The sequence below is a fragment of the Ceratotherium simum genome, chromosome 7 (assembly GCF_057802395.1).
Source record: "Ceratotherium simum simum isolate JZ-2026a chromosome 7, ASM5780239v1, whole genome shotgun sequence".
In the NCBI taxonomy this organism is placed as follows: Eukaryota; Metazoa; Chordata; class Mammalia; order Perissodactyla; family Rhinocerotidae; genus Ceratotherium; species Ceratotherium simum.
This window is the reverse complement of record NC_141906.1, coordinates 80,299,513-80,311,781: the sequence shown is the minus strand read 5'-3', so window position 1 is coordinate 80,311,781 and position 12,269 is coordinate 80,299,513. Positions and strand designations below refer to the sequence as shown.

At 34.6% G+C, this 12,269-nt stretch overlaps 1 protein-coding gene across 5 annotated transcripts in view; it reads left to right on the top strand.

Annotated features, from left to right (window-relative positions):
* Positions 1 to 12,269, top strand: part of ARHGAP32 (Rho GTPase activating protein 32) — a 322,445-nt gene that overhangs the window by 208,822 nt on the left and 101,354 nt on the right. The gene's annotated exons all lie outside the window — the stretch shown is intronic.

The window sequence follows — 12,269 nt, the reverse complement described above, 5'->3', positions numbered from 1 at the left end:
ATACCCATTTTTTCTCTGCATATTCCCTACTTTTTAGGAAACACGTATTTAGTTTGAAATCAATGAAAATTAATAAAAATCCTAGGAAATTCAGGAATATGTCAAGGTAGATATAGGAAAAATCTTTACTGTCTCAAATGTTGAAAATGCAATAATTAAAAAAAGACCAAAATTAGGTAAACCCTGACACTAATTATATTGAACCCCATTACATAGAATAAAGCATTCATAAGTGCAATGTTAATAGTAGTGAATCTTAAAAGCATTCTATATTCTATTTTTTTGTTCTTTAGCAAATAAGCAAACATCAGCTTTTAAGTATTAATTTTAAAATGGCAAATTTAAACCTAGCTGTTGCAAGAGTTTATTTTAACATGTGCCCTAATGAAAATCCTGGTCTGATCTTTCTTTTCTATAGAAAAGTATAGTTTTGTTAGTGTAAGAATAATTGTTGCTTAATCAAATACGTAGTGTTTTATTATCCCATAGTAAACTTGAGTAGTTTTAATTAATGGTTCTTATTGAAGTTGGATTGTATTTTACTACCTTTGTATTTTAACCAGAATTCATCAATATATAATAGTTTATTTTTTTTGGAAGATCAAGTTTTTCATAAGTATTTACAGAAATATGAAGGCTCCTTTATGTCCTGGTTGGTGGGGTAAACAGTTGGTTTTAGGGGAATGCTTTCCCGCCTCAAAATATCTCCCGTACTCTGATACTTGAAATTCCACCATCAGAAATGCATTTCTCGGTATTAAATATCTCCTCCACTCAGTCCATTTAGAATACGATGTTACTAAGGGGGTGGGGTTGAATATTAACATTTGTAGAGCATCTGTGTATGAGCAAAATATATAGGCAGACTGCAGGCATTCTTATTTAAACCTCATAACTCTTCTATGAAATGTGTTACTATTCCCATTTTACAGATGAGTAAACTGCTGCCCATAGATGTTGAGTAACTTGTGTAAAGTCCTATATATAGGGTAAGGCCAGGCTCAGATTTAAATCAGGTCTCTCTTTTTTCACTGAACTTCATCACATAGTTAAAGAGGTAATTCATAGCATTAGTTCTTTTTCAGATAACTTTCCCATGTTAGAGGGACTTCCAAGGACATGGGTGAAGACTGCTCTTCTCAGAAAGAACAGAGTGCAGAATTTGTCTTTCTCTTTCCATTTCTGTTATTACCAAGGCCCAAGCTGCTGTCTCTTGTTGGGCCATTGTGATAGCGTCTGTATTTGCACTGCATAATCAATTATAACCCTTTAAACTGCCAGAATGATGTAAAATGTAAATTGAAACATGTTACTTTCATGGTTAAAACTCTTCAATAGATTTTCGCTGTGTTTAGAACTAGACCCAAACTCCTCACCAAGGCCTGTGAGGGCGGTACATGATCTGGAGCTTGCTTCCCTCTTCTGTCGTGTTGTGACAGTCTTCTCACGCCTGTGCTCTGCTCGCACTAGCTTGCAATTAGTTCCTCAGTGACCTGAAGTTCTTTCCTGCAATGAGGCATTGAACTTGGATCAGCACGTGACTCTATTCACACTGTGCACTTGCTGTGTCTGGTGCCCTCTGTTTTCAGCATGCAGTTTAGAGATCACCTCCTCACAGGGCCTTTCCTGACCACTCTAACTGAAGTAGGTTCTTGCGTATTTTTTCGTAGTACAAAACTATCATTATTTTATTTATGTTTTTATTTACTTTAAAAGTATTTGTTTTCCTTGTTAGAAATAAATTTGAAGAAGTCAGAGGTTTGCTGGTCCTTTCTCTGTTGCATCTCTAATGCTTATTCCATTGCTTGGTCCTGTGTATGTGCTCAGTAAACATCTGGTGAATGAATGAGAGAAAGGAGTAAATGTTTGTCTTAGAAATTTGATCCTATATACACTGGGATATTTCTCTTTTTCTCATTCTTCTTTCTCAGACTTGTCAAGAATTGGTTGATTTTTATTGCTCTTGGATAGCAATAATTACTTGATAGTAATAATTATTAAGTTTAGAAACTAGCAGCAGATTAAAATTTAGCAGATGTATGTAATGAGTTTTTTGTTTTGTTCTTTATAAAATAATTGAACTTTTAAAATACTTTGATCATTTATTTAGTCTGTTTGGAAATTGGATGATTAAGGCTATTTTTTTACATGTGAAATTTAAAGTTCTGTCATATCTGCTGAAAATAGGAGGTATTTTACTATTTTTAGATTGTACTCAATGAATTTAACTCAGTTTTAGATGATTTACAAATTGTGTTAGGGTTTTAATTTCATGAATGAAAATCTATATGAAAGAGCATACTTTTTGCTGGCACAAGAATATTTTTAAAAAGTTGAATGAAGTCAGTTCACTGATAAATGAGGAAGTGAATTTTAAAATTCAATTCCCAGCATTTACTTTGTGAGGCTGTGAAAACCTTTTGCATTTATGTGGTTGGTTGTTGATATTTGTTTCTTTGAGCATGGCTGCTTTCATGGAAGAGAACATGATTACTTTTTTTTAATTAATAAACTTTATTTTTTAGAGCAGTTTTAGGTTCATGGCAAAACTGAGTGGAAAGTATGAGGTTTCCATATACTCCTTGTCCCCACACATGCACAACTTCCTCTACTATGGACATCCGCCACCAGTGTGGTACATTTGTTACAACTGATGAACATGCTTTGACATACCATTGTTATCAAGGGTTCACTCATGGTGTTGTACATTCTATGGATTTGTATAAATTTATATTAATATGTATCCACCATTATAGTATCACATGGAATAGTTTCACTGCTCTAAATCCCTGTGCTTCACCTATTTGTCTCTCACTTCCCCTAACCCCTGGCAACCACTGATCTTTTTACTGTCTCCATAGTTTTGCCTTTTCCAGAATGTCATATAGTTGGAATCATACAGTATGTAGCTTTTCCAGATTGGCTTCTTTCACTTGGTCCTCCATGTCTTTTCATGGCTTGATAGCTTGTTTCTTTTTGGTTTTGAATAATATTCCATTATCTGTATGTACCACAGTTTATTTATCCATTCAGCAGCTAAAGGACATCGTGGTTATTTCCAAGTTTTGGCAGTTATGAATAAAGCTGCTATAAACATTCGTGTGCAGGTTTTTGTGTGGTCATATCTTTTCAACTCATTTGGATCAATACCAAGGAGTGCAATTGCTGGATCCTGTGGTAAAAGTATGTTTAGTTTTGTAAGAAACTTTAAAGTGGCTGTACCATTTTGTATTCCTACCAGCAATGAAGAAAATTTCCTGTTGCTCTACATCCTTGCCAGCATTTGGTGTTATCGGTATTCTGGATTTTTACCATTCTAGTAGGTATATAGTGGTATCTCATTTTTTAATCTGCATTTCCCTGATGACATATGGTGTGGAGCACCTTTATATATGCTTATTTGTCATCTGTATATCTTTTTGTTGAGGTGTTTGTTAAGGTCTTTGGCCCATTTTTACATCAGTTGTTTTCTTATTGTTGATTTTTAAGAGTTCTTTGGATATTTTGGATAACAGTCCCTTATCAGACAGGTGTTTTGCCAGTATTTTCTCCAAGTCTGTGGCTTGTCTTTTCATTCTCTTGACAGTGTCTTTGACAGAACAGAAAATTTTAATTTCAGTGAAATCAAGCTTATCAATTCTTTCTTTCATGGGTTGTGTCTCCAGTGTTGTATGTAAAAAACGTCATCACCAAACCCAAGGTCAGCTATATTTTCTCTTTTGTTATTTTCTAGGAGTTTTATGGTTTTGCATTTTACATTAAGGTTTGTGATCAATTTTGAGTTAGTTTTTGTGAAAGGTATAAGTTCTATGTCTGGATTCAATTTGTTGGTCCTTTGCGTCTCCGTGTAAACTTTAGAATCAGTTTGTTGATATGCACAAAAATAACTTGCTAGGGTTTTGATTGGGATAGCGTTGTGAATCTATAGATCAAGTTGGGAAGAAGTGACATTTTGACAATATTGAGTCTTCCTCTCCCTGAACATGGTATATCTCTCCATTTATTTAGTTCTTTGATGTCTTTCACCATTGTAGTTTTTTCATATGGACCTTGTACGTAATTTGTTAGATTTATACTTACGTATTTCATTTTTTGGAGGTATTAATGTAAATGGTATTGTGTTTTTAATTCCAAATTCCATTTATTCATTGCTGATATATAAGAAAGCAATGGACTTTTGTATGTTAACCTTGTATCCTGCTTTTTTGCTATAATTGATTGTTATTTCCAGGAGTTTTTTTTGTTGATTCTTTTGTATTTTCTACCTAGACAGTCATGTCATCTGTGTACAAAGGCAAGCTTTATTTCTTCTTTTCCAGTCTGTATATCTTTTATTTCCTTTTCTTGTCTTATTGCATTAGTTAGGAATTCCAATACAGTGTTGGAAAGCAGTGTTGAGAGGGGAAATCTTTGCCTTGTTTAGTTGGAAAGCTTTGAGTTTCTCACCATTAACAATGATACTAGCTGGTAGGTTTTTTAATAGATGTTCTTTATCAAGTTGAGGAAGTTCCCCTCTATTCCTAGTTTACAGAGAGTTTTTGTCATGAATCAGTGTTGGATTTTGTCAGATGCTTTTTCTGCATCTATCGATATGATCATGTGGTTTTTCTTCTTTAGCCTTTTGATGTGATATATTACCTTAATTGATTTTATGTTGAACCAGCCTTGCATGGTTCAATTATTATGGTTTATAATTCTTTTTATATTTTGTTGGATTTGATTAGCTAATATTTTGTTGAGGATTTTTATATTGATATTCACAAGCGATACTCACCTGTAGTTTTCCTTTCTTGTAATTTCTTTATCTTGTTTTGGTATTAGAGTAATTTTAGCCTCACTGAGTGAGTTAGGAAGTATTCCATCTGTTTCAGTCTTCTGAAAGAGACTGTGGAGAATTGGTATAATTTCTTCCTTAAATGTTTGGTCTAATTCACCAGTGAACCCATCTGGGCCTGGTGCTTTCTCTTTTGGAAGTTTATTAATTATTGATTGAATTTGTGTAATAGATATAGGCCTCTTCAGATTGACCATTTCTTCTTGTGTGAGTTTTGGCAGATTGTGTTTTTCAAGGAATTGGTCCATTTCATCTAGGGTATCAGATTTGTGGGCATAGAGTTGTTTATAGTATTCCTTTATTATCCTTTTACTGTTTATAGGATATGTTGTGATGTTCTTTTTTTTTTGCTTAGCCTGGCTAGAAATTTATCCCATGTTGTTGATCTTTTCAAACAATCAGCTTTTAGTTTTGTTGATTTTCTCTATTAATTTTGTTTCAAATTCATTGATTACTACTGTAACTTTTATTATTTCTTTTCTTCTATTTACTTTGGTTTTAATTTGCTCCCCTTTTTCTATTTTCCAAGGTGGAATTTTAGATGATTGAGTTTAGATTTTTCTTCTTTTCTGATATATGCATTCAATGCTATCAATATCCTGCTAAGCACTGCTTTCACTGCATCCCACAGATTTTGATACATTGTATTTTAATTTTTATTTATTTAAATATAGTTTTAAATTTCTTTTGAGATTTTTTCTTTGATCCATGTTATTTAGAAGTGTGTTGTTTAATCTCCAAGTATTTTGGGACTTTCTTGCTATCTTTTTGTTATTGATTTCTAGTTTAATTCCATTGTAGTCTGAGAGCAGACATTGTATTTGAAATTTTAAATTTGTTAAGGTTTATTTTATGGCCCAGAATGTGTCTGTCTGTTTGGTGAATGTTCCATGTGAGCTTAAGAGGAACGTTGTTAGATGAAGTAATCTTTAGATATCCATTATATGCAGTTGATTTATGGTCTTGTTGAGTTCAAATATATCCTTACTGATTTTCTGCCTATTGAATCTGTCCATTTCTGATAGAGGGATGTTGAAGTCTCCAGTTATAAGGGTGGATTCATCTATTTCTCCACACAGTTGTATCAATATTTGCCTCAGATATTTTGATGCTCTGTTGTAGGCATATACCTGTTAAGGATTGCTATGTCTTTTTGGAGAATTGACCCCTTTATTATTATTATATAATGCCTTTCTTCCCTGACAACTTTCCTTGGCCTGAAGTTGACTCTTTGTGAAATTAATGTAGCCCCTCCCACGTTCTTTTGATTAGTGTTAGAATTGTATATTTTTCTCCATCCATTTACTTTAAATCTATATGTGTGTGTTCTAAAAGCACCAGGCACTAACAAATGCAGTACTACATTTTCGTTATATTGACCACTTCCTCAGTCATTTAGCTTAAAAGGAGTAATAGTTGTGAATGCTCTTCCTTTCTTTATGTAGTTTTAGGTTTCTGACCTATGTCATTTTCTTTCTTTCTGAAGAACTTTCTTTTAACATTTCTTGCAAGATAGGTCTGTGGCTACAAATTTTCTCAATTTTTGTTTGTCTAGAAAAGTCTTTATTTCTTCTTCACTTTTGAAGGATAATTTTACAAGGTATAGAATTCTAGGTTGGTGATTTTTTTTCTCTCAACACTTTAAATATTTCACCTTGTTCTCTTCTTGTTGCATGGTTTCTGAGGAGACGTTGGATGTAATCCCTATCTTTGCTCCTCTATAGGTAAGGTGTTTTTTCCCTCTGACTTCTTTCAAGATTTTTTCTTTATCTTTGATTTTCTGAAGTTTGAATATGATATGCCTAGGTGTAGTTGTTTTAGCATTTATCCTGCTTGGTGTTCTCTAAGCTTCCTGGATCTGTGGTTTGGTGTCTGACATTAATTTGGAGAAATTCTCAATCATTATTGCTTCAAATATTGCTTCTGTTCCTTGTCCTTCTGGTATGCTCATTATGTGTATGTTACAGCTTTTTTAGTTGTTGCACTTTTTATGGATATTCTGTTATTTATTTTCAGTCTTATTTCTCTTTGCTTTTTAGTTTTGGAAGCTTTCGTTGTCATAGACTCAACCTTGAAGATTCTTTCCTCAGTTGTGTTCACTCTGCTAAAGAACCTATTAAAGGCTTTCTTCATTTTTAGTTTTAAAAAATTCTTGTTTTGATAATTCCAACAGTCCTGCTATATATAACCTTCTTATGATGATTGTCCAGTCTCCTCAAATTGTGTTTTTTGCCTTTTATTATGATTTGTAATTTCTTGTTGAAAGGTGGACATGATGTACTAGGTAAGAGGAGTGGATCCTATCACTAGGTCTCAGTCTTTTAATGAGGCTGTGCCCCTGGGCTGTGAAATTCACAGGTGCTTCACAGCGCCCACTCCCCTGCCTTAGTTGAGACATGAAGGGTAGAGTGGGCTGGAGTTGGGTATTTGTTTTCCCAAGGTGACTTAGGCTCTGATAAAATCCCAGTAGGTTAGGCTCTGGTTAGTTTCTCCTGCCTGCAGACTTTGTTGAGAACAGAGTGTTCTGGTGTTTTTCAAAATAGTTACTTTTCTCCTCCCCCTGCCAGAAGCATGAGGGGATTTTTCTTTGATTTTCATTACGAACACCTGGTTGAGCTCCTGGAGGTAAAACTCACCAGTGTGCCTCTATGACTGTGGCCGCCCCACCGCAAGGAGTTTTTGACTATTAAACTCACCCATACTGAGCCTCTTGCAATTCATCACTTACTGTTCTGGTTTGTCTGCCTGAGCACTGGTTCCCACAGATTTTTGTGATAAGTTGTGATTCTCTGTATACACTTCTCAGTCTCTCCTATTTTGGGGACAGGGGTTTGCCCTGTGACCTCATTTCTCTGATGGATCTAAGAAGAGTTGTTGATCTTTCAGTTTGTTCAGCTTTTTACTTGTTAGTACAGAGTGGTGACTTCTAAGCTCCTTGCATACTGAACAGGAAATTGAAAGATTACTTTTTAACCTGACAGACGATCCGTTCTGAAATGTGACTGAATCAACAATGTATTTTCACAGAGTTTCTCATTTTCATGTGGTATTTTATAAGACAAAGCTAGGTGAACTAAAAGTTGAACTGCAGAACAAATATAAAGCACAAAACAGTACCTTTTAATGCCTTTTAAAGATATATTTTAAATACTTCTATAGGAAGAATGTCCCAAGCAAGAAAGACCAACCAACTTCTTTTTTACTTCTTTTAAGCAAAAAAAATCAATATCTTAGTATCATAAGTCATTTAATACATCACTTCAGCCTGCATTCAAGGAATTTTCTTGACTGTAACAAACTGACTAAAAGTGTTATAGCTCTCAGAGGGCTAATAGTTCCATCAAAGAGTTTGATTAGATATGCAGTCTAGTAAGTTTAAATAAGTGATATCATAGGGGTAGTCAGTATATTCTAGTAGAAAAATTGGCCTAGATGTGAATAGATAATTCATAAAAAAATAAATGATACCGTTTTCACCTACTGGAAAATTTTTAAATGATTTTTTTCAATATTAGTGAGGATGCAGCAAAATAGGCCCAAGCAGTAAAATTTCCAGTTTTAGGAATTGTGTATGTGTGTACATATTTTAACTTTTTATTTAAAAATAGGTTTAGACATACAGAAAATTTGCAAAAATAGTGTAGAGAGATCGCATATACCCTTCACTTAGCTTCCATTCATGTCACATTTTTTAGGAATTTATTCTAAAGAAGTATGAGATATTAGAACATAAACTTAAGTACAAATATTATTACACTCTTGTTATCAATTATTGTATTCTAATCTTTGAACTTCCCAAGTCTATCAATTCGGAAGTTTTAACTGCTTTTCCAAAATTGGTCTAAGTTAGTGAAGGTATCATTGTAGTGTCAGTACATGGTAACAATTTCAACCAAACTAATATTGCCTGTTACACCCCATGGATGACAGGTACATGAGTAATATAGCATGCAAAAGGGACTTTTGTGGCAGAGAGCTGTAATAGTGAGAAAAATATCAATAATTATAGTAAATAGTGAATGATTGCCAGGACGTGCGCCCAGTGACTTACATGGATTATTTTATTTAATCCTCCAACAACCCCAGGTACTGTTAACCTCCCCGTTTTATAGATGAGTAAACTGAGGTTTAGAAGAGTTATCTAAGGTCACTTACTAGCAATAGCCCAGGACAGTCTAACTTCAAAGCCTGCATTCCTGATTACTGCTTTCCTCATTCCTTTTTTTTCTGTCCTTTTCCTTATCTCTTCCTTCCCTGTTCCACAGTCATGTAAGTCTAGAAATCTGTTTTGTATGCCAAGGGGAAAGTGATATTCCAAGTATCAAATGTTACCTTATGTCTTGGTTAGTTTGGGCAGCTGTAACAAAGTACTGTACACTGGGTGGCTTATAAACATCAGAAATTTATTTCTCACAGTTCTGGAGCCTGGAAATCTGAGATCAAGAAGTCAGAATGGTAAAGTTCTGGTGGGAGCTCTCTTCCAGGTTGCAGACTGCTGACTTCTCATTGTAACCTCACATGGCAGAGAGCAGAGAAGGGGAAGCAAGCTCTTTGGTGACCGTTATAAGCGTACTAATCTCCTTCAGGAGGGCTCCACTCTCATGACCTCATCTAATCCTAATTAACCTCCCAAAGACTCTGCTTCCTAATGCCATCACATTGGAGAGTTGAGTTTCCACATACAAATTTTGAGGAGACACAAACATTCAGTTCATAACACTTTACAATTATGTCAGAACATTCTCCATTTTGTAAGGAATGCTTACTCAAAAAGGATTAGAAGCAGAGCCAATTTCTGTCCAAAAGCACCAGGTGCCATCAGATGCACTAACTACATTTCTTTTGTATTGACCACTTCCTTAGTCAATTGGCTCAAATGGCATAATAGATGTGTATGTACCAAGTTGTCAGGTCATTTCTCTCTTTACCTCCAATACAGTAGAATGATTATACTTGTGTTTAGAGTTGATCCTGATTGATTGCTCTGCCTTTGTACTAGTGACTTAAAATCCTAATGTTACATTTTCTTCTGAAAGGGAACATGAAAACAAAACAAAAACAAAGGTCACCAGGGCGTATGAATTATTTTACAATAATGATATTGAATTTAAGATTTTACTCTCCAAAACTGAAGCTGATAATTCAACCAATGTGGAAAACAACCTTTGACCTATAAAGATATATTCACTCTTTCCTGGTCAAAACTTTGATGTACTTAACAGTAATTGATAGAAATGTTCTTTTATTCTTTGAGTTGCTGAGCTTTTGGCGACCAGTCATTTATTCTGCTAAATATCGTGGGGTTTTGTTTGGAAACTTTGTTCCCTAATTCTTATATGTTCAGTCTAGAACAAGTTCTCTAAATTAATAAAGAACAGTAATAGCTAGGATGTATTGAGCCATTTCTGTTACCTGGTACTGTACTTCTACTAAGTGCTTTACATTAATTTACTTTATTCAGTTCTTAAACAGCTGGGATTTACAATTGGGACATTCTGATCCTAGAGTCAAGAGTTTAGCTGTTTATTTCAGGAGTTGGTAAATCTATATATCTTCAGGATCTATGCTGATCCTGAGTTAATGTAAATAAGGAAAATGGCTGGGTGTGGTAATTACTTTGGCAAATAAGACCTTGCTGTGCTGTCCCTAAAGGTATTCAAATACAATTTTTAAAAACACTATAGACCAAACACAAATCAGATGATAGTGTGGTTAATTTAAAGTACTATGGATGATGGCAGTATGACCTTCTTGTCCAGATGAAAATTTAAGTTATTGTATTGGACACTTATTTTAATCCCTGTTGTTTCACATATCTATGTGAGATTTTGAGCAAATTACTTAATCTGTGATTAGATCCATAGAAGAGGAAATAAAATCTTATCTTCTTTTTGACACTATACTGTGAACTGAGGGGAAAGCCCCATACTTGGAACAGATGTTTGCAATAGATGTTTGCAATATGTGTCAATGGTAAAAGATGATTTTTCCAACGTATTAGCAAGTAAGCAAACAAAAAATCTTCTGTAAACCAGGAAGTAAAAGTTATCATTTTAATGGAGAAAATGAACACGTTTCTCGTAGGAATAAGCAATTCACACAAAATTGGCATTATCACTTTGGAGACCAGTTTGGCAAATTTGAAATAACATTCACGATGGTCATACCTTATGATCTAGCAGTTCCACTTCCAAGTAGCTCCTGTGCAGAATCTCTCACAAAAGGGCAGGATGAGACATGAACGTGTTCCTTGAAGCACCGCATGCAATAATGCCAAGTGTGAAGTACCTACTTCCCTTCCATAGGGGAATGGAAAAAGAAACTGGGTTTTATTCCTACAATAGGTTACACTTCAGCATATATCTAATAATAGTGCTATCTATATCAACATGGATAAATCTCAGCATGAGGTTGAGTTAAAACTCTGAGTTCCAAAAGGATGTGATTATATAATACAATTTATATACAAGCTCAAAACAATAATATACATTCTTTATGGATACATGCATATATCGTAGAGGTTTAAAACATGCATTTATGCATGGTAACAATGCACATCAACTCCAGTCCTTACCTTTAGAAGGGGAACACGAGGGAGAATGGGGCTTTATGTCTGTAAATAATTGGTTCTTTAAAAAAACGTCCAGAGCTTTGGGGGAGAAAAAGTCAATATCTGTTTAATCTCTGTGATAGAGACATAGGTATGTATTAAATTAGTTTTTGTATTTCTCTGATATTTGAAGTGTTGTGTAATTTTTAAAATGTGAAAGAAAAAATAATTGCAACTATGTGGTGTTTTTCTTTTTTTTTTTCTGCCTTTGTTGTTTATTTTTGCCATCCCAAAGGAACAGATATTTAGCCCCCTGTGATCTTTCAGGAAAACTTTGGGCAGAAGGCAGTGGTAGAACTGAGAAAACAAAGGAGCTTACTTGAGCAAAGAGTGAAAGAATGACTTTCCATAGCTGAAGGAACAGCACTTAAAAATCATGGAGGCAAGAAAAGGAACATACATCTCATAAATTGAATAAATGCAAGTAATTGAGTGTAACTGGAAGCAAAGAAAGGGCATGGAGGAGTAGTGAGTGAGATCAGGCTGTAAATTTAGACAGGGCTCGGGTGATGAAAGCCCTGATATGTGCAAATATGTTTGGACTTAATCCTATGGATCAGTGGTTCCCAATTCAGGCTGATCATCAGAATTAACTGGATCCCATTCCAGACTTATTGAACTAGCATTTCTTAGAATAGAGACCAGGCCACTGTTCTTTAAAAGTCTCTGCCACATCTCTTCTTTTATTTCATTCTAACAACCCTGCTCCCCATCTATGTAATGGAGAATTGCAGTCCAAAGTAGGATTAGACAAGTTTATCATGTTAGTTTCTGACACACCTGTGTTTAGAATTTAGCACCTTTCCCATGAAGTGATACCACCTG